Source organism: Salvelinus fontinalis, chromosome 4, assembly GCF_029448725.1.
Source record: "Salvelinus fontinalis isolate EN_2023a chromosome 4, ASM2944872v1, whole genome shotgun sequence".
NCBI classification, from domain to species: Eukaryota; Metazoa; Chordata; class Actinopteri; order Salmoniformes; family Salmonidae; genus Salvelinus; species Salvelinus fontinalis.
Window position 1 is genome coordinate 38,315,438 of NC_074668.1, and position 20,677 is coordinate 38,336,114.

The 20,677-nt window shown below is 41.9% G+C and overlaps 1 long non-coding RNA gene across 2 annotated transcripts; it reads right to left on the reverse strand.

The window, feature by feature from the left end:
• Positions 1 to 1,357: 1,357 nt before the first annotated feature.
• LOC129853729 (uncharacterized) lies at positions 1,358 to 16,968 on the reverse strand. Of its 2 annotated transcripts, none has more exons than XR_008759171.1 (3): positions 16,850 to 16,968; positions 15,581 to 15,728; positions 1,358 to 2,049 (listed from the first exon to the last, which is right to left on the reverse strand). It is a non-coding gene; the product is annotated as an uncharacterized LOC129853729 (long non-coding RNA). The 2 variants fall into 2 exon arrangements; XR_008759172.1 differs by lacking the exon at positions 16,850 to 16,968 and adding an exon at positions 15,821 to 16,487.
• Between the last annotated feature and the right edge of the window lie 3,709 nt (positions 16,969 to 20,677).

Below are 20,677 nucleotides of genomic sequence, written 5' to 3' on the forward strand. Positions count from 1 at the left end.
TGGTAGTGGGTACCATATCATCCTGAGTTAAAGCATAGTGGTTCTGCCTTGACCTGAGGGTCTAGCTACAGTAACAGTTACAGTAGCAACTACATGAATTGTAACTTCTCCAACCCTTTTTGAGAATGTATTACCAACCCTTTTATGCAATCATTTTACTTGTGTGATATGATTTTTATTTTTATAATGCATATTATGGTTGACTATTAATGTTTAATTGCTGAGTATATTGTTTTACTCAGTTCCAGATGCCAAGTACATCCAGTAGCAAGCTGCCAAGTTGTGACAAATTATACTAATTATTGTCACAGTTCTACTGTAATACCACTCACCCTTTTGGGCTAGCCATGGCTAACGTCTTTTTCCTCAAGTGAAACGTATACATAGAGTAATATATTCTTACCAAGAGAAGAGAAAATGGGTAAATAATATATATTGATTCATAATATATTGATCAGAGTCTTTTCAATATATTTATTGAATGTTGAATGTGTAGTAATGAGTCTCTGTTTGAGACACGCTGTTATACTGTGCAGTGTTATGTACAGTTCTAACTTGGAAGCGAATGCTTCATAGTGTTAACATTACAGTACTGTATGGATTGGGTGGGTGCAAGAGGTCACAGCTTTTTTTGTTCCTGTATGGTATATCCACAGATAGAACAATGAGACAGATATTTCACTGGATGTATAAATATGAAGCATCCACTTGGTGTTTCCATTCACTACCAAATATGCTAGTGAGAGAAAGCCCACTGGTGCGCAGTGGTAGAAAATGGAACGAGATGGATTTTGGCCTACATTCTGCAAATGCTCTCATCGATTAAACATTTGATCTCAATACAGTTTTCTGTTCCCAAAACTATAATCTGTTATGAATAGAGTTGACTAAGTTTTGTAGACTTTAGCCATCGCACAAGCGAAGTTCACAGAGTAGGTGTTCCCTAACGGAAATATGCAGATATTTTCTAGAACGGGCCAATAGGATCTCGCTAGTTCGTGCTTGGCTCTGCCCACCTCCTTGCTTGTTCTGCCCACTATGACTCATATGTTCCCATCGGAAACAACAGGCTGTGGTCCATCTTGGTTAAGTTATAAAAAATCTTTGGTATATCACAACTGGTCGCCATTCGGGCTCAACCATACAGTAACTCAGTTTCCCAGCTCAGATTGCCTCCTGCCACAGATGGTCGCATTCCAGACAGTTCAGCATTGTTCTGAGATGGAAACTTGAGGGAACCTTCCCATTCCATTTTCCCACATTCATATCATTCTAGAGGCCTTTGTTGTCAAAATGGCACCACATGTAACATAATCCTTGACATTATGTTACAATTGGTGCCATTTTGGGGGTTGTTTTAGTTCTAACTTCATGAGGAAAACAAACATTTTGAAACCATTACAATGTATTTTTTTTATCAATCTCATCTGGGTTTTCAGGGTCTTGATCATAAAGTGTATTTTGCCACAATCATCAATTGCTGTGTGTTGTAGCCATGGTAACATATATTATTATGTAAGAGCATTCTGAATCTGCACAAATATCTGCCCTGACGATTGTGGTCAAATCTATAACAAGAAAATATGGCTTTATTTAGCATCGGTGGAATAGAAAATGAAACGCATTACTTTGCTTTTAGAGCCTTTGTGTTGTCGGTAACAGTATACTGACTGTTTTGACTCTGCTTTTACATAGTGTTGTATATACAACATGTACTGTAAGGTATGGGAGGCCTCAGTCTCCTCACCATATACTGTCTAAAATATCATCATCTCACCATCAGAATTAAATGGATGTCATTCCAAATTCCTAGAGGAATGCACTGTGTTTCTTACGTTATTATAACCTCTAAATCTAAGGTGGTATTACACCAAGAACCAATAAATAACCACTGTCTTTGCATTCCTTTATTTTCAATTTGAAAGTTTTTCCAATTGTAGAAGAATGTGTTGTTTGTGTGTGTCTGTGTGTGTGTGCGTATTTCCCTCCCTCCTACTCCCCTTTCACAGGGTCAGGGATATAATCACTGTAGCTGTCCCATCTGGAAATCTGAAAGTGAAAGAAACAATTCATTTTTATAGTTACAGCGCCATTATTATGAGGTGGTTTATGCATTCAAACAAAAGAATGTTATCTGGGGTCCATTCAATCTCAACTGAATAATGGCTCTGACTATATTTACAAGATAATGTTAGTGAATAGTAGCTGTGGTGGCCATATACAGTGCCTTCAAAGTATTCACACCCATTGACTTTTTCCACATTTTGTTACAAAGTGGCTTAAAATGGAGTTAAATGTAATTTTTGTCAACAATTTACATAAAATACTCATGTCAAAGTGGAAGAAAAATTCTAACGTTTGTAAAAAACAAACAAAAAAAACACACTAATATCTCTTGATTAGATACAGTGTAAGTATTCAACCCTCAGAGTCAATACATTTTAGAATCACCTTTGGCAGCAATTACAGCTGAGAGCCTTTCTGGGTAAGTCTCTAAGAGCTTTCTACACCTGGATTGTGCAACATTTGCCAAGTATTATTTTCAAAATTCTTCAAGCTCGGTTAAATTGGTTGTTGATCATTGCTAGACAACCATTTTCAGGTCTTGCCACAGATTTTCATGCAAATTTAAGTCAAAACTGTAACTCGGCCACTCAGGAACATTCACTGTCTTCTTGGTAGTAACTCCAGTGTAGATTTGGCCTTGTTTTAGGTTATTGTCCTTCTGTAAGCTGAATTCATCTCCCAGTGTCTGATAGAAAGCAGACTGAATTTTGCCAGTGCCTAGCTAAATTATATTTCTTTTTTATCCTGAAAAACTCCCCAGTCCATAACAATTACAAGCATACCCATAACATGATGCTAACCCAATAGTTAGTTATGCCATACCCATAACATGATACTTTAGTGCCTTGTTGCAAACAGGATGCTTGTTGTGTAATATTTTTATTCTGTACAGGCTTCCTTTTTTCACTCTGTCTATTGGGTTAGTATTGTGGAGTAACTACAATGTTATTGATCCTTCCTCAGTTTTCTCCTATCACAACCATTAAACTCTGTAATTGTTTTAAAGTCATCATTGGCTTCATGGTGAAATCCCTGAGCGGTTTCCCTCCTCTCTGGCAGCTGAGTGAGGAAGTACGCCTGTATCTTTATAGTGATAACTTCACCATGCTCAAAGGGATATTCAATGTCTGCTTCTTTTTTACCTTTGTGAGGCATTGGTGTTTGTGGTTGAATCTGTGTTTGAAATTCCCTGCTCGACTGAAGGACCTAACAGATGTGTGGGGTACAGAGATGAGGTAGTCATTAAAAATTAATGTTAAACACTATTATAGTTCATGTGACTTGTTAAGCACATTTTTACTCCTGACCTTATTTCGGCTTGCCATAACAAAGGTGTTGAATACTTGACTCAAAACATTTCAGCTTTTCATTTTTTATTAATTTGTAAAAATTTCAAAAAACATAATTTCACTTTGAGATAAGACATTGTGTGTAGGCCAGTGACAAAAGAAATTGACATTTTATCAATTTTAAATTCAGGCTGTAACAACAAAATGAGTAACAAGACAAGGAGTGTGAATAATTTCTGAAAGCACTGAAGGTAACTGTATATTACTCTTATTCTATTCCTATGGCTCTGGCTATGTGCAGTACACAAATCAGGGTGTGGATATCAGTCCTTTAGACTACAGTTGGGATAATTAGAGAATGTAATTTGATTTCAGCAGATTGTTATATGAAGTGTCTGTACCTGTATTTTCTATCCTGTTTTTTAAAAAACTTTTTCCTGAAAAGTCTTCTCATCAATTCCCTCTCATCTTGCATTTCTTTTATCTTCCTCGCATATTTCTGCTGCTCGCTCTCTCTTTAGTCTTTGAGGGAATCGTTTACCATCACTACTAGTGTCTGTCACATTCCTCAGATTTTGTATGACATTTTCCAGTCTTTTTTTTATCTTTCCCCAGCTCCGTCAAAGCTTTTACTCCTCCTTCATTCTCTCCTTTTCATCATCCACCTCCTTCACCCTCTTCTCTATGTACTCATTCTCTTTCTTTTCCTTCTTCATCAACTCCATCTCTTTATCAATCTCTTCATACCACATATTTTTCAGTCTTCAACTTCTCCTTTAATCCTTCCAAATCCTTCCTCGATCTCTCCACCTCATCCTCTCAATCCCATCTTTCTCTGTCCTCTTCTCCTCCACTCTCTCCATCTCTGTCTTCCACATCTGCCTGTATCGTATTCAACTCCCCCATTTCCCACCTCACTCACTCAACCTCCTCCTTTTCACCTCCTTATTCTCTAGCATCACCTTATTTAACATCCTCTCTCTTTCATCTTCTCCGTCACTCCTTCCAACCCCTGTCTGTTTCTATCCACATCCGCTTCTCTCTTTCTGTCGATCTCCTGTCTCTCGTTTATTTTATCTTTTACAATCAATTCTCTAAATCTCTCCATTTTGACCTTCCACTTTTCCTCTGTCCCCACCTTCACCTGCTCAACCCGCTTCTCCATTTCTGCTGTTACCCTCTCTACCTCCACCTTCAGCTTCTTCTCCATATCCAACTTCGCCTGCTCCACCTCCCTCTCTTCCTTCTCCTCTATTGCTGCGTCACCCTCTCTACCTCCACCTGCAGCTTCTCTTTCATATCCAGTCACACGCTTCACCTCCTCCTTCCTGTGCCCAAACTCCTCTCTCTCTCCATTTTTTCTCTCCATCTCTTTTCCCCTTTCAATCTTCTCCTTCAATCCCTTTCACTTTCTTAGTCTCTTCATTTGCCTTCTCTTCCACATCTAAACTCAGTAACAAAAAAACCATCCTCTCACTGTCAACTGCGTTGTGACTAAAATAAATGGAATAATGTGTCCCTGAACAAAGGGGGGGGGGGTCAAAATCAAAAGTAACAGTCAGTATCTGGTGTGGCCACCAGCTGCATTAAGTACCGCAGTGCATCTCCTCTTCATGGACTGCACCAGATTTGCCAGTTCTTGCTGTGAGATGTTGCCCCACTCTTCCACAATTGCACCAGCACGTTCCCAGACATTTCTGGGGGGAATGGCCCAAGCCCTCAACCTTCGATCCAACAGGTCCCAGACGTGCTCAATGGGATTGAGATCCGGGCTCTTCGCTGGCCATGGCAGAACACTGATATTCCTGTCTGCAGGAAATCACGAACAGAACGAGCAGTATGGCTGGTGGCATTGTTATGCTGGAGGGTCATGTCAGGATGAGCCTGCAGGAAGGGTACCACATGAGGGAGGAGGATGTCTTCCCTATAACGCACAGCGTTGAGATTGCCTGCAATGACAACAAGCTCAGTCCGATGATGCTGTGACACACTGCCCCAGTCCATGACGGACCCTCCACCTCCAAATCGATCCCGCTCCAGAGTACAGGCCCCGGTGTAACGCTCATTCTTTCGACGATAAACGCGAATCCGACCATCACCCCTGGTGAGACAAAACCACGACTAGTCAGTGAAGAGCACTTTTTGCCAGTCCTGTCTGGTCCAGCGATGGTGGGTTTGTGCCCATAGGTGACGCTGTTGCCGGTCATGTCTGGTGAGGACCTGCCTTACAACAGGCCTACAAGCCCTCAGTCCAGCCTCTCTCAGCCTATTGCGGACAGTCTGAGCACTGATGGAGGGATTGCGCGTTCCTGGTGTAACTCGGGAAGTTGTTGTTGCCATCCTGTACCAGTCCCGTAGGTGTGATGGTCGGATGTACTGATCCTGTGCAGCTGTTGTTACACTTGGTCTGCCACTGAGAGTACAATCAGCTGTTCCTTCCTGTCTCCCTGTAGCGCTGTCTTAGGCGTCTCACATTAGACATTGCAATTTATTTCCCTGGCAACATACCTCCTTGCATCATGCCTAAGGCACGTTCACGCAGATGAGCAGGGACCCTGGGTATCTTTCTTTTGGTGTTTTACAGAGTCAGTAGAAAGGCCTCTTTAGTGTCCTAAGTTTTCATAACTGTGACCTTAATTTCCTACCGTCTGTAAGCTGTTAGTGTCATAATGACCGTTCCACAGGTGCATGTTCATTCATTGTTTATGGTTCATTGAAGCATGGGAAACAGTGTTTAAACCCTTTACAATGAAGATCTGTGAAGTTTAGATTTTTACAACTGATCTTTTAAAGACAGGGTCCTGAAAAAGGGAGGTTTCTTTTTTTGCTGAGTTTCTTTTTATTTGATCATTTTTCTATTAAATCGTCTCTCCTGTTCTTGTCATTTTCTTCCATCTCTCATCCACTTTTAACCTTTCCACTATGTTATTCTTCCTCTCCAACTTCTCTTTCTCCTTTTCCAACTCACCAACTTTCTCCAATATTTCCCAGCTTGGTGCTCTTCTTCTCCAGTTTTTCTTTCTTTATCTCCTTGTCCATAAGCTCCTTAATTCTCTCTCCATTTCCCTCCTCAAGCCCTCTCGCTCCATCTGAGGAGCTGGTTAGCGGAGATCTGGTGAACTGATCGGAGGAATCCCAGGTCTGTTGTGCCTTGGAGAACTAAACCTCTACACTGCTCCAGGACCACTGGTCCGGGGTTGACTCTCTCCATGTATGGTGTCAGCTGGTTTAGCAACTGGGAAAGCAAAATACATTTTCTGAAGATCTATTCAATTGTATTCTATTGCGTTCTAGTCTAATCTTGTCCAGTCAACTCTAGTCTGTCCAGTTAAAATGAACTCATATCAAATTTACTCAACCTAATAAATAAACGGAACATGTTTGACACAGTGACGTCTCCGGATGTGGGGAAACTCAATTTCTTCTCCATGGTGCCATCCTGGTTTGAGACAAAGTTGAAAGTAGCTTGGGCTGTTGCTTGTAATCAGCATAGATCTTCTCAGTTCAGTCTTCACTGATTACACAACCTCTCCATGAAGACATTTATAGGATGATGGTCTCTGATGGAGGTGAATAGTACATCTTAGGATATTATGTAGGCTACATGGGGAAAATGTTGACTTTTTTTTACTAGAAGAGTTTAACTTTGAAGGAATTCATAGTGAATTATAGGGAGTGAATATAATTTATTTTGTAGGAATGTGAAATTAAAGGGGTAGCCTACTCCTGTCGTTCAGGTTCACTAATGCTTCTGCCTGTAAAACAAACATCACTGCTCAGAAGACATTTTATGCAGTGACAGATTCTTCTGCAATCACTGTAACATGTATACAACTATCATAAGCCATTTAACTTAATGATATAGCCTACAAAATAAACAAACGTACATGTTTCACTTTCTTCATCCTTTAAGGACAAAAAATAAAAAGTCCTCCATAACAAAAATGGCTTAATTTCCGCAATAAGGTATAGGTGTTTGACCATTACTTCCTTCCAAAGAAAATCCTCTTTACCCTCAGATTTAAATCAATAAAAAAAACTGTATTTCGACTTATTTGAACATCTCCACAGGCCTTTCCCGATATGACATCTCCATAAAAAAAAGCATTAGACTCATGTATTGCGTCATATGACATTGAGAACCAGTTGCGGACTGGGACCAGAAATCAGCCCTGGCATTTCTAACACACTGACCCATTTTATTCCTTGAGGCCCCCACACCAGCCCATGTTTTTCCTCAAGACCCCCACACCAGCCCATGTTTTTCCTCAAGACCCCCACACCAGCCCATGTTTTTCCTCAAGACCCCCACACCAGCCCATGTTTTTCCTCAAGACCCCCACACCAGCCCATGTTTTTCCTCAAGACCCCCACACCAGCCCATGTTTTTCCTCAAGACCCCCACACCAGCCCATGTTTTTCCTCAAGACCCCCACACCAGCCCATGTTTTTCCTCAAGACCCCCACACCAGCCCATGTTTTTCCTCAAGACCCCCACACCAGCCCATGTTTTTCCTCAAGACCCCCACACCAGCCCATGTTTTTCCTCAAGACCCCCACACCAGCCCATGTTTTTCCTCAAGACCCCCACACCAGCCCATGTTTTGCCTCAAGACCCCCACACCAGCCCATGTTTTTCCTCAAGACCCCCACACCAGCCCATGTTTTTCCGCAAGACCCCCACACCAGCCCATGTTTTTCCTCAAGACCCCCACACCAGCCCAATTTTTATACAAGACTCCCACACCTGACAATTTGTTTTCTTGAGACCCCCCCATGATTAGCCAGATAATGTTTGCAAAAAAGACAAGTCAGACAGGTCCACTTGGCTAAAAATGGACAAGCCCATCAGGGATTTGCTTGAAATGCCAGACGACCAGTATGCCCCACTTTCACTCTGGATAACATTGATGCACAATGATACTGTCCTGCCAATGAGTAATTGTAGGCTTCTGTATACCTGATTCTCTTATACTGAATGCTACTGTATAGGCTACTTGATGTAATGCTTGCTCTTTGAGAGAAGTAATAACACAACTGATCCTACACTACATACAATCCCTTCAGAAAGTATTCACACCCCTTGACTTAATCCACATTTTGTTGTGATCAGGCAAATCCTAGACAAAAACCTGGTTCATTCTGCTTTTCACCAGACACTGGGAGATGAATTCCCCTTTCAGCAGGACAATAACCTAAAACACAAGACTCAATCTACACTGGAGTTGCTTATCAAGAAGACAGTGAGTGGCCGAGTTATGGCAAGACCTGAAAATGGTTGTCTAGCTATCGTGAACAACCAGTTTGACAATTTGGAAAGAATAAATGGACAAATGTTGCAAAATCCAGATGTGGAAAGCTCTTAGAGACTTACCCAAATAGACTGTAATCACTGCCAAAGATGCTTTGACAAAGTATTTACTCAGGGGTGTGAATTCTTACAGTACCAGTCAAAAGTTTGGAAAAACCCTTGAATTAGTAGGTGTGTCTTTATTTGTACTATTTCATACATTGTACAGTCGTGGCCAAAAGTTGAGAATGACACAAATATAAATTTTCACAAAGTCTGCTGCCTCAGTTTGTATGATGGTAATTTGCTTATACTCCAGAATGTTATGAAGAGTGATCAGATGAATTGCAAATAATTGCAAACTCTCTTTGCCATGCAAATTAACTGAATCCCCAAAAAACATTTCCACTACATTTCAGCCCTGCCACAAAAGGACCAGCTGACATCATGTCAGTGATACTCTCGTTAACACAGGTGTGAGTGTTGACAAGGACAAGGCTGGAGATCATTCTGTCATGCTGATTGAGTTTGAATAACAGACTGGAAGCTTCAAAAGGAGGGTGGTGCTTGGAATCATTGTTCTTCCTCTGACAAACATGGTTACCTGCAAGGAAACACATGCAGTCATCATTGCTTTGCACAAAAAGGGCTTCACAGGCAAGGATATTAAGATTGCACCTAAATCAACCATTTATCAGATCATCAAGAACTTCAAGGAGAGCGGTTCAATTGTTGTGAAGAAGGCTTCAGGACGCCCAAGAAAGTCCAGCAAGCGCCAGGACCGTCTCCTAAAGTTGATTCAGTTGCTGGATCGGGGCACCACCAGGACAGAGCTTGCTCAGGAATGGCAGCAGGCAGGTGTGAGTGCATCTGCACGCACAGTGAGGCAAAGACTTTTGGAGGATGGCCTGGTGTCAAGAAGGGCAGCAAAAAAGCCACTTCTCTCCAGGAAAAACATCAGGGACAGACTGATATTCTGCAAAAGGTACAGGGATTGGACTGCTGAGGGTAAAGTCATTTTCTCTGATGAATCCCTTTTCCGATTGTTTGGAGCATCCTGAAAAAAGCTTGTCCGGAGAAGACAAGGTGAGCACTACCATCAGTCCTGTGTCATGCCAACAGTAAAGCATCCTGAGACCATTCATGTGTGGGCTTGCTTCTCAGCCAAGGGAGTGGGCTCACTCACAATTTTGCCTAAGAACACAGCCATGAATAAAGAATGGTAACAACACATTCTCCGAGAGCAACTTCTCCCAACCATCCAGGAACAGTTTGGTGATGAACAATGCCTTTTCCAGCATGATGGAGCACCTTGCCATAAGGCAAAAGTGATAACTAAGTGGCTCGGGGAACAAAACATCGATATTTTGGGTCCATGGCCAGGAAACTCCCCAGACCTTAATCCAATTGAGAACTTGTGGTCAATCCTCAAGAGGCGGGTGGACAAACAAAAACCCACAAATTCTGACAAACTCCAAGCATTGATTGTGCAAGAATGGGCTGCCATCAGTCAGGATGTGGCCCAGAAGTTAATTGACAGCATGCCAGGGCGGATTGCAGAGGTCTTGAAAAAGAAGGGTCAACACTGCAAATATTGACTCTGCATCAACTTCATGTAATTGTCAATAAAAGCCTTTGACACTTATTAAATGCTTGTAATTATACTTCAGTATTCCATAGTAACATCTGACAAAAATATCTAAAGACACTGAAGCAGCAGACTTTATGGAAATTAATATTTGTGTCATTCTCAAAACTTTTGGCCACGACTGTATAATAATAGCGAAGACATCAACACTATAAAACAACACATATGGAATCATGTAGTAACTAAAAAGTGTTAAATCAAAATATTTTATATTTGAGGTTCTTCAAAGTAGCCACCCTTTGCCTTGATGACAGCTTTGCACACTATAAAGTAATTCCTTCTTTACCAAGGCAAATCTACTGTGGCAATTTACCCGACACTGTATGAATGGAAACTAATCTTGGTATAGCCTACTGATATTACTTTATTTGTTTCATATTTATGTTACCAATCAAATACAACAGTCTAAAATAAAAGTGTTTGGTATGGTCATTTATTATCCCTGGAATGTCAATATTTGAAATGTGTAACTAAATGTAAATTGGGGGAATTTAGTTATTTGGGCCAGAAGCGTGTGGGCAGAAGCCCTAATCTCTAGGCCACCCCAGGCAACAGTTGAACTAGAATTTTAAAATATTGTTTGGTGCCCACTCATGGAGAAAAAGTGAACTGCAGGTTAAGTTTAAATTTCCTGATGCGCAGGGAATTTTTTGGTGACAAAATAGTGATCAAATTAAGATGCAATATCTGTACAGGTGGCCACTGACACTATTTCCAGCCTGAAAAAACCTAGCAGTGTTCTAAAGTGCTCCCTTGATACTCAGTTTATTAAACATGACAAAATATACAGTACATTTTTCAAAGGAATTGTGGTTAAAACATGTATACAGAGACAATTCCATAAATAAACAAATACTATCATGGTTTCTCTGACTTAAATTCTGCCCTTATTGTGATATTCAATATGATGTGTTGGCAATACAGAGAGAGAGAGAGACAAGACATGTACTTCCCGGTCTTTGTTAACTGACTTGCCTAGTTAAATAAAGGTGTACATTATTTTTTTTAAATAAATAAAATAAAATAAAAATCGACCAAATCGGTGTCCAAAAATACTGATTTCCGATTGTTATGAAAACTTGAAATCGGCCCTAATTAAATCGGCCATTCCGATTAATCGGTCGACCTCTAGTACATACCCCAACCAGAAACCATGGATTACAGGCAACATTTGCACTGAGCTAAAGGGTGGAGCTGCCGCTTTCAAAGTGCGGGACTCTAACCCAGAAGCTGACAAGAAATCCTGCTATGCACTGCGACGAACCATCAAACAGGCAAAGCGTCAATATAGGGCTAAGAATGAATCATACTACACCGGCTCCGACGCTCGTCTTATGTGGCAGGGCTTGCAAACTATTACAGACTACAAAGGGGAGCATAGCCGCGAGCTGCCAAGTGACAAGAGCCTACCAGACGAGTTAAATCACTTCTATGCTCGCTTCGAGGCAAGAAACACTGAGGCATGCATGAGAGCATCAGCTGTTCCGGACAACTGTGTGATCACGCTCTCCGTAGCCGACGTGAGTAAGACATTTAAACAGGTCAACATACACAAGGCTGCGGGGCCAGACGGATTACCAGGACGTGTGCTGACCAACTGGCAGGTGTCTCCATTGACATTTTTAACATGTCCCTGATTGAGTCTGTAATACCAACATGTTTCAAGCAGACCAACATAGTTCCTGTGCCCAAGAACACAAAGGCAACCTGCCTAAATGACTACAGACCCGCAGCACTCACGTCCGTAGCCATGAAGTGCTTTGAAAGGCTAGTAAGGGCTCACAACACCATTATCCCAGAAACCCTAGACCCACTCCAATTTGCATACCGCCCAAACAGATCCATAGATGATGCAATCTCTATTGCACTCCACACTGCCCTTTCCCACCTGGACAAAAGGAACACTTATGTGAGAATGCTATTCATTGACTACAGCTCAGCAATCAACATCATAGTACCATCAAAGCTCATCACTAAGTTAAGGATCCTAGGACTAAACACCTCCCTCTGCAACTGGATCCTGGACTTCCTGACAGGCCGCCCCCAGGTGGTGAGTGTAGGTAGCAATACATCTGCCATGCTGATCCTCAACACTGGAGCTCCCCAGGGGTGCGTGCTCAGTCCCCTCCTGTACTCCCTGTTCACCCACGACTGCATGGCCAGGCACGACTCCAACACCATCATTAAGTTTGCAGACGACACAACAGTGGTAGGCCTGATCACTGACAATGACGAGACAGCCTACAGGGAGGAGGTCAGAGACCTGGCCGGGTGGTGCCAGAATAACAACCTATCCCTCAACGTAACCAAGACTAACATCGAGAGCATCCTGACTGTTTGCATCACTGCCTGGTACGGCAATTGCTCGGCCTCCGACCGCAAGGCACTACAGAGGGTACTGCGTACGATCAAGTACATCACTTGGTGCTAAGCTGCCTGCCATCCAGGACCTCTACACCAAGCAGTGTCAGAGGAAGGCCCTAAAAATTGTCAAAGACCCCACCCGCCCCAGTCATAGACTGTTCTCTCTACTACCACCGCATGGCAAGCGGTACCGGAGTGCCAAGTCTTGGACAAAAAGGCTTCTCAACAGTTTTTACCGCCAAGCCATAAGACTCCAGAACAGGTAATCAAATGGCTACCCGGACTATTTGCATTGTGTGCCCCCCAACCCCTCTTTTATGCTGCTGCTACTCTCTGTTTATCATATATGCATAGTCACTTTAACTATACATTCCTGTACATACTACATCAATTGGGCCGACCAACCAGTGCTCCCGCACATTGGCTAACTGGGCTATCTGCATTGTGTCCCGCCACTCACCAACCCCTCTTTTACACTACTGCTACTCTCTGTTCATCATATATGCATAGTCACTTTAACCATATCTACATGTACATACTACCGCAATCAGCCTGACTAACCGGTGTCTGTATGTAGCCTTGCTACTTTTAAAGCCTCGATACTGTTATTTTTCACTGTCTTTTAACTGTTGTTTTATTTCTTTACTTACCTAATACCTTTTTTGCACTATTGGTTAGAGCCTGTAAGTAAGCATTTCACTGTTGTATTCAGCGCACGTGACAAATAAACTGTGATTTGATTTGAATAAAACCCTCTTATTTATTGAAAGGAGCATCAACCTCATCACTGTGCACACTTTCACCACCCTGTGAAGTTCATCAAAATGTATTTAATCTGTAGCCTGAAACGGCATGCTTTCCCATGATGTCGTGTCATTTTTTATTCAACATTTGGGCTACTTTACAGCATAAAAAAGGTTTGATGGAAACCTGCTAAATGTCAAGCCATTTTGAGGATGCCTACAGGAGACTTTTAAAGTAGCCTAATCAGATTAAAACATTGTGACTGGTTGTGTTTATGCCACATATAAAAATGTAATACATTTCAAAAGTTAAATGATAAATATTTAGGCTATATTGAAGCTTAGGTTCTAGGTGCGCGAGGTACAGCTGCATGGATTGGAGAGGAGGCAGAGTGTGTTTTAAGCTTTCCTGAATAACTGGGCCTGCCGGGAGCATTTGTTGCCACATTATTATAGGACAACTTGGGAGAATGATGATCTGAAACAGACTGCGCATTCAGTATCAGAAGTAAAAAATACAGCCAGACTGGCCTGCTACTGTGCCTTTTTAGACCTTATAAACTGTTGTTAACAGACCCACAACTGATCCAATTCAAATGAAACATTCAAATCACAGGGCTTTTGCGCCATTATTCAAATGATATTTTCACCTCAGTCTAAAGTAGGATTTTTACTCACTTGAATACAATAAAGCAATTATTCAATGCATTGTGATGTTGTCAGTTAGTCTAGTTATGATACATGTACTGTCCCTAAACAAGATCAATAGAGGAGCTTTTTGAGCTGTGTGTTTCATGTCTGTTCTTTCATGCGCAATGATGCACCTGGCCTGTCCGCTGCCTACAGTATCAGCTACTCCTATTTGTACTTGTCAATTCATATTGAAAATTGATGCAACTTTGAATGCTTTTATGTGTGGTATGATTGCTAGTTAGCCTATTTCCGATCTGGACAAACGATCCACCTACCACTATTATCACTATGCATGGTGGATAGACTTAGACTGGTACTGACCTGTGGTATAGTAATAGTTAGCACATGGAAAAGCGTAGTGCATAATGGAAGTACCAAAACACCTTGACATAGGGGAGGTGCATGCAAGCAGAAGAGGAAATTTGACTAGGATGGAAGAAATTATATAGTAAAACCTGCAAGAGTTAATGTTAACCAGGAAGAAAAAAAAACATTACCCCCCTGTGCCCAATAAAAAAAACACACAACCCTCCCCAAAGCAACAACAAACAAAAAAAGTTTGACAACCCTCCCCTATTTTGGGCCACCCTTCCGTCCCAGTAAATGTGATCTATCCCTAAACACATTGCAAATAGGCTCAGGAGAACTCATCCTGAAAAAGTTGTGTAGCTTATATTGATTAGTCACAGGAATCAGGAGCCAATGCAACAGCCTGTTTTATAAACGGTGGGCCTACCACATGGATGGGCATTAATACATTTCCATTGCATGGTAGGCTACATCCCAGTAAGCACGGACCGACACCGACATCTTTTGGACTGTATTTTCTTGGTCCTGTCCGGACCGGCCATCTTTTTATGGTATTTTACAAAACATAGGCCTACCACATAGATGGGCATTCCTAAAATTACATTTCAGGCGACACTGTAGGACCTATACCACAGTAAGCACGGACCGACACTGATGCCTTTTGGATGTATTTTTTGGGGCCTGTCCGAACCTCATTTGTTGGTGCAGTCCAGACTGGCCACTGATGTTGGATTTTTGTCCAGTCCGGATCAAATCTGAACCAATCATAGACGTCTATGTTTGGTTCAGATGTTGTCCAGTCTGGACCAGCCTTGATTTGGCCCAAATATAAACACAACTGAAAATTAACCTGAATTCAATGTCTGGAAAATACGTCTTTTCACCATTCATTCAGAATCTAAATTGAAAATATGTCTAAAATATTTATTTTCTGTGTCATTATTTTGCATATTGGGACCATTTTACTTTTGCAAGGGCAGCCATTTTTGTGTTGCCTAGGGCAGTAGAATGGCCAGGACCAGCCCTGAATATGAGTAGTCACATATCAAAAGTGAGTCAAGTGGATTACCTATTTCCACAGGAGGGAATTATATGAGGATGACATTTAGCTCAATGACATTAGGTTGGCCTAGTGCCCACGTAGGTTCAGATAGACAATGGGAGGACATGCCCTTACCAGAAGATGTGGTTGGTTGGTGTCTATGTAGGTGGCAAAGTTGAACTCTGTCTCAAACGCCTTGGTTAGATGCCAGGGCCTGTGTATCTCCACCTTCATGGAGTAGATTATACTGCCATGCGCCCCATGGAAAGAAGAGGGGAAGTTCCTGAATGAAAATAAGTGCAACAATAACGGTCAGACCTTGAGCATGCAACAATGAATAAAGCAAACAACTATAGTACTTGACTTCATACAAACCCTTGTGGAATGTGGAATGTGAACGGGTACACATGGGTTCCTGGTTGAAATGTGGTGTTAGGGACCACAGAAGGTGGAAAACAAAATAGTGAACGATTTAAACACCACAGTTATGATCATAACTCCAATATGATCACAGTTACACGGGAGCGCACACACAGGTGTATCAGAATTCAGATTACTTTGTAGCTATCTTTATTTTCTTGCAATACGACTTGAGACGTTGAATAATTCCAGCTTTGCCGAGTGAACTCGTGTCGTCTTTGTGTTGTCCACTGTACCTTTGCTTTCCATTAAATGTCATTGTTATGGAACTGAGCTTTGTTTTCTTCGAAAGATGAAAATAAATCTGACCGGTCAGCGTCTCCGCTCGAGAAAGTCACTCTCGGATTTAAAGCGTTAAAATGTATAGTACTTTTTTTTAAGGTTCTCCAAATATTTTTTCACAATTAAAAATATAAATTTCTAGAGGCTCTATGTTTTAGTTCATTGCAACAAAAATTTAAATGTTGAATTGTCTTACGAAGAAAAAGCAACAATTAACGTTACAGTGGTGGGTGTCGACAGTTTAGATCAGACAAGGGCGTGTCTTGTGGTTCTTCTTGAATGGGAATTTTAACCCGTTCACTCAATCAATTTATATCCAAAAACGTGTAACATGTGCCATACCACGGTTTAGTTAGTAATGGCGATTTCGTTGAGTGTAGCATGATTTAGAGATGCAGACACATGTATTAAGTTCGATTCATTAACTGCACTGACAATTACAGCCGAGTACGAATAGCCACAGCATAAGTTAGCTAGTTAACTCTAACTATTAACCATAGTTAGCTCAGTTTTTCCATCCTTCAAAGCATCATTCGTTCCATCGAGAGCAGCCGAGTGAGTATTTTGAGTGAAATTTATGCACTTCACACGCGCTGGTCAATGTATGTTGTCGAGCTACGGTAGTTTGATTTGCTTTATTTGTGAGAAGTTACAGCTAAGTTACTAACTACTCAAACGTGCACGGAGAAAGCCAATACACACCTTCCAACTCGATTGCTAACAGGTGCCCTTTGCCAGAACAGCTAGCTACTTCGGCCTGGCGCTGTGTCAACACTAGCCTGGGCTGCCGCTAGTGGGCTTCTTCTTTATGGCGGCTGCCTAGGCTATGTCAACACCTGGGCCTTGTTCAGTAAGACACTGAGAACATTCATTCAGATAGAAATATAACCGACAGACATGCATTTTACATGTAGAGTAAGGAATATTTTCAGTACTGCAGATGGAATTTACTTTACATGTCAGAGGCGTGTCTAACACAAAATACACTTCATAACGAAGTATGTGGACACCTGCTCGTCGAACATCTCATTCAAAATCATGGGCATTAATATCAGTGGTGTAAAGTACTTAAGTAGAACTTTAAAGTATTTTTACTTAAGTAGTTTGTTGAGGTATCTGTACTTTACTATTTATATTTTTGACACATTTTACTTTACTACATTCCTTAAGAAAATATACTTTTTACTCCATACATTTTCCTTGACACCCAAAAGTAGTGCTTACATTTTGAGTACTTAGCAGGACAGGAAAATAGTGAAATTCACGCATCAACCAAACATCTCTACTGATGTCTGAATGTTGTGGCTTTTTGTAAATGAAAAAAAATAACAAGAAAGTGGTGTCATCTGACTTGCATTATATAAAGAATTTGAAATTATTTATACTTTTACTTTTGATACTTAAGTATATTTTAAACCAAATAGTTAGACTTTTACTCAAGTAGAATTTTACTAGATGGCTTTAACTTGAGTTCTTTTCTATTAAGTTATCTTTACTTTTACTCAAGTATGACAGTTGGGTACTTTTTCCACCACTGATTTAATACAGAGTTGGTCCCCTCTTTGCTGCTACAACAGCCGCTTTCCACTAGATGTTGGAACATTGCTATGGGGACTTGCTTCCATTCAGCCACAAGAACATTAGTGAAGTTGGGCACTGATGTTGGGCGATTAGGCCTGGCTCGCAGTCGGCGTATCAATTCATCCCAAAGGTGTTGGATGGGGTTAAGGTCAGGGCTCTGTGCAGGCCAGTCAAGTTCTTCCACACTGATCTCAACAAACCATTTCTGTATGGACCTTGCTTTGTGCACGAGGGCATTGTCATGCTGAAATAGGAAAGGGCCTTCTCCAAACTGTTGCCACAAAGTTGGAACCACAGAATCATCTAGAATGTCATTGCATGTTGTAGTGTTAAGATTTCCCTCCACTGGAACTAAGGAGCCCGAACCATGAGAAACAGCCCCAGACCATTATACCTCCTCCACCAAACTATGCAGTAGGCACTATGCATTCGGGCAGGTAGCGTTCTCCTGGCATCCACCAAACCCAGATTCATCTGTTGGACTGCCAGATGGTGAAGCGTGATTCATCACTCAAGAGAACACGTTTCCACTGCTCCACAGTCCAATGGCTGCAAGCTTTACACCACTCCAGCTGACACTTGGCATTGCGCATGGTGATCTTAGGCTTGTGTGTGGCTGCTCGGGATTGGAAACTAATTTCATGAAGCTCCCGATGAACAGTTATTGTACTGACGTTGCTTCCAGAGGCAGTTTGGAACTCTATAGTGAGTTTTGCAACCGAGGTGAGCTTGTGTGGCCTGCCACTTCACAGCTGAATTGTTATTGCTCCTAGACGTTTCCACTTCACAATAACAACACTTAGTGGGCCGCAGCAACTGACTTGTTGGAAAGGTGGCATCCTATGGTGGTGCCATTGTTGAAAGTCACCTGAGCTCTTCAGTAAGGCCATTCTACTGCCAATGTTTGTCTATGGAGATTGAATGGCTGTGTGCTTGATTTTATACACCTGTCAGCAACAGATGTGGCTGAAGTACCTGAATCCACAAATTTAAAGGGGTGTCCACATACTTTTGTATATATAGTGTATGTCCATGTGAAAGTTCCACAACAGTGCCCTAGTAGCCTAATGAACTAAGAAACACAATCTGATTTACATACCAACCTTCCCTCTGATCTTACTTCTTCAGGTACGTTCTCAGACCAACCAGGAGGTGACAGACCACAGTGTCCAGCTCCAGCCCAGCAGTAATGGCTCCCCCTACCACTGGTGCTGCTTCTCCCAACCCTCAGGTCAGAGAGAACCCCCCTCCCATGCAGGGCAGGACTCGCCGGGCCCGTGGAGGAGGAGGCCACAGCCGCCGCAGCCTCCTCCGCTTCAGTGTCATGCTAATGACGGTAAGACGCATGGTTACCAGTCACACCAGCCTGGTCAGACGCTTACTCCCCTTCCTGTCCTCCATGTGCTCTAGCCTGGAACGCATTGCTGTGGCAGCGGAGGGGTACACCACCACCAATACTCGCTCCACCAATGCAAATGCTCCCTCTATTGGGTCCTCCTCCACTCGTCCTGCCTCCACCACCCCAGCCACTGCTAGCAGTGCGCCCTCTAACCCAGCCAATCCACCCAGAGCACTCTCCACCACCACCTCTCAGATCCGCAGTCGTACTCGCACAACCGGCACCCGTCGATCACTCATCCGAGCCCGGACCAACCGCAGAATGGGCCTGTCTCGTATCATTGAGAGCCATCTGTCCAGACGAGGCTCCCTCCGTGAGAGGGACAGATGAGGACTAAGGAATGAGAGACTCAGATGGGGTTTCTGTTTGCTATGTTGCCTACCTTCTTTTTGGTGACCTGTTCCTTGGTTTGTTTTAATAAATGCCACCTATGAATGTAGATGGGTTTTGTTGGCCTGCTAGCATTGCTGGCTGCATGTACAGTTATCTGTGCCCAGTGACGTTTATTTTTTGTGAAATGTACAGATTCATTACCCTTACAGTACATTTAATTTTCATGTGGGTTCAAAGAGGTTCTACTCCATTTCCATTTCCTGGTGATATTTGAATTGATTGTGTTTTATAATGTTAGCTAAAATCAGTGTTTCCCTTAGCCTAATTAATAATTGCAGACTATTCCTCAATGGTTAATGATCTATCATTGTTTGGTCCAGTGAAAGCACTGACTCTGTATTTGGAGTAATACTATGTACTTCAAAGGCATTGGTTGTTATGATGCTGTGGCACTGGTTCTTTACAAATTACATTAGTGCTACTGTGCAAGCCAAGCACTGGCCCTCTAATAGTAATGGATTTTAATGCAGTGCTACAAGACTCTGACTCCTCTCATGTAGAAACTGCTCTGCCCTCATCAGGTTTGGTACCCATCATCTAACTATACCTATAAGGATGGTAACAATCGCTAATGGACAACATCACATGGTTATTTACTGAGCAATAACATTGCAAGAGATTGGGGAAGGTACCACACTGAGGAAAAGGATGGGAGAGAGCTTTTGTGTGGTGTAATTTTTCTAGCTTATTTTGTTATGCATCTGTCAATGTCAAAATGGGCGTCAATATGATTTATAAACCAAAGAATTTGTATATTTACTACTATTGCATATCAAATACTTGATTACTTTTGTTATATGTTTACTTGTTCATTTGTTTGTTCCTGACATCAAATAAAGATTTGAATTGATTTTGACAATGAGTTTTTAAGTGTTGTACATTCAGAGATGGTTACAACCAAGGTGTAGTGTTTTTTTCTTGCCACTAGATGGTGATGGTTCCTTTAATTTTTAGACGTTTAGTGTTTCATCTGAGTAGTTCAACGAAGACAACTTTAATAGTCCTAGGTTGTCATCCTTTTAGACTAGAGTCAGAGGGAGCAAGCCAACAATCTGTGCAGGCAGCAATGAGACCTATACACACACACACACAGCCATTTTGATTGTGCGGTTGTTGATAGATGAATGTGTTTAATCTTAGAGGTAGCCTATCGGTAA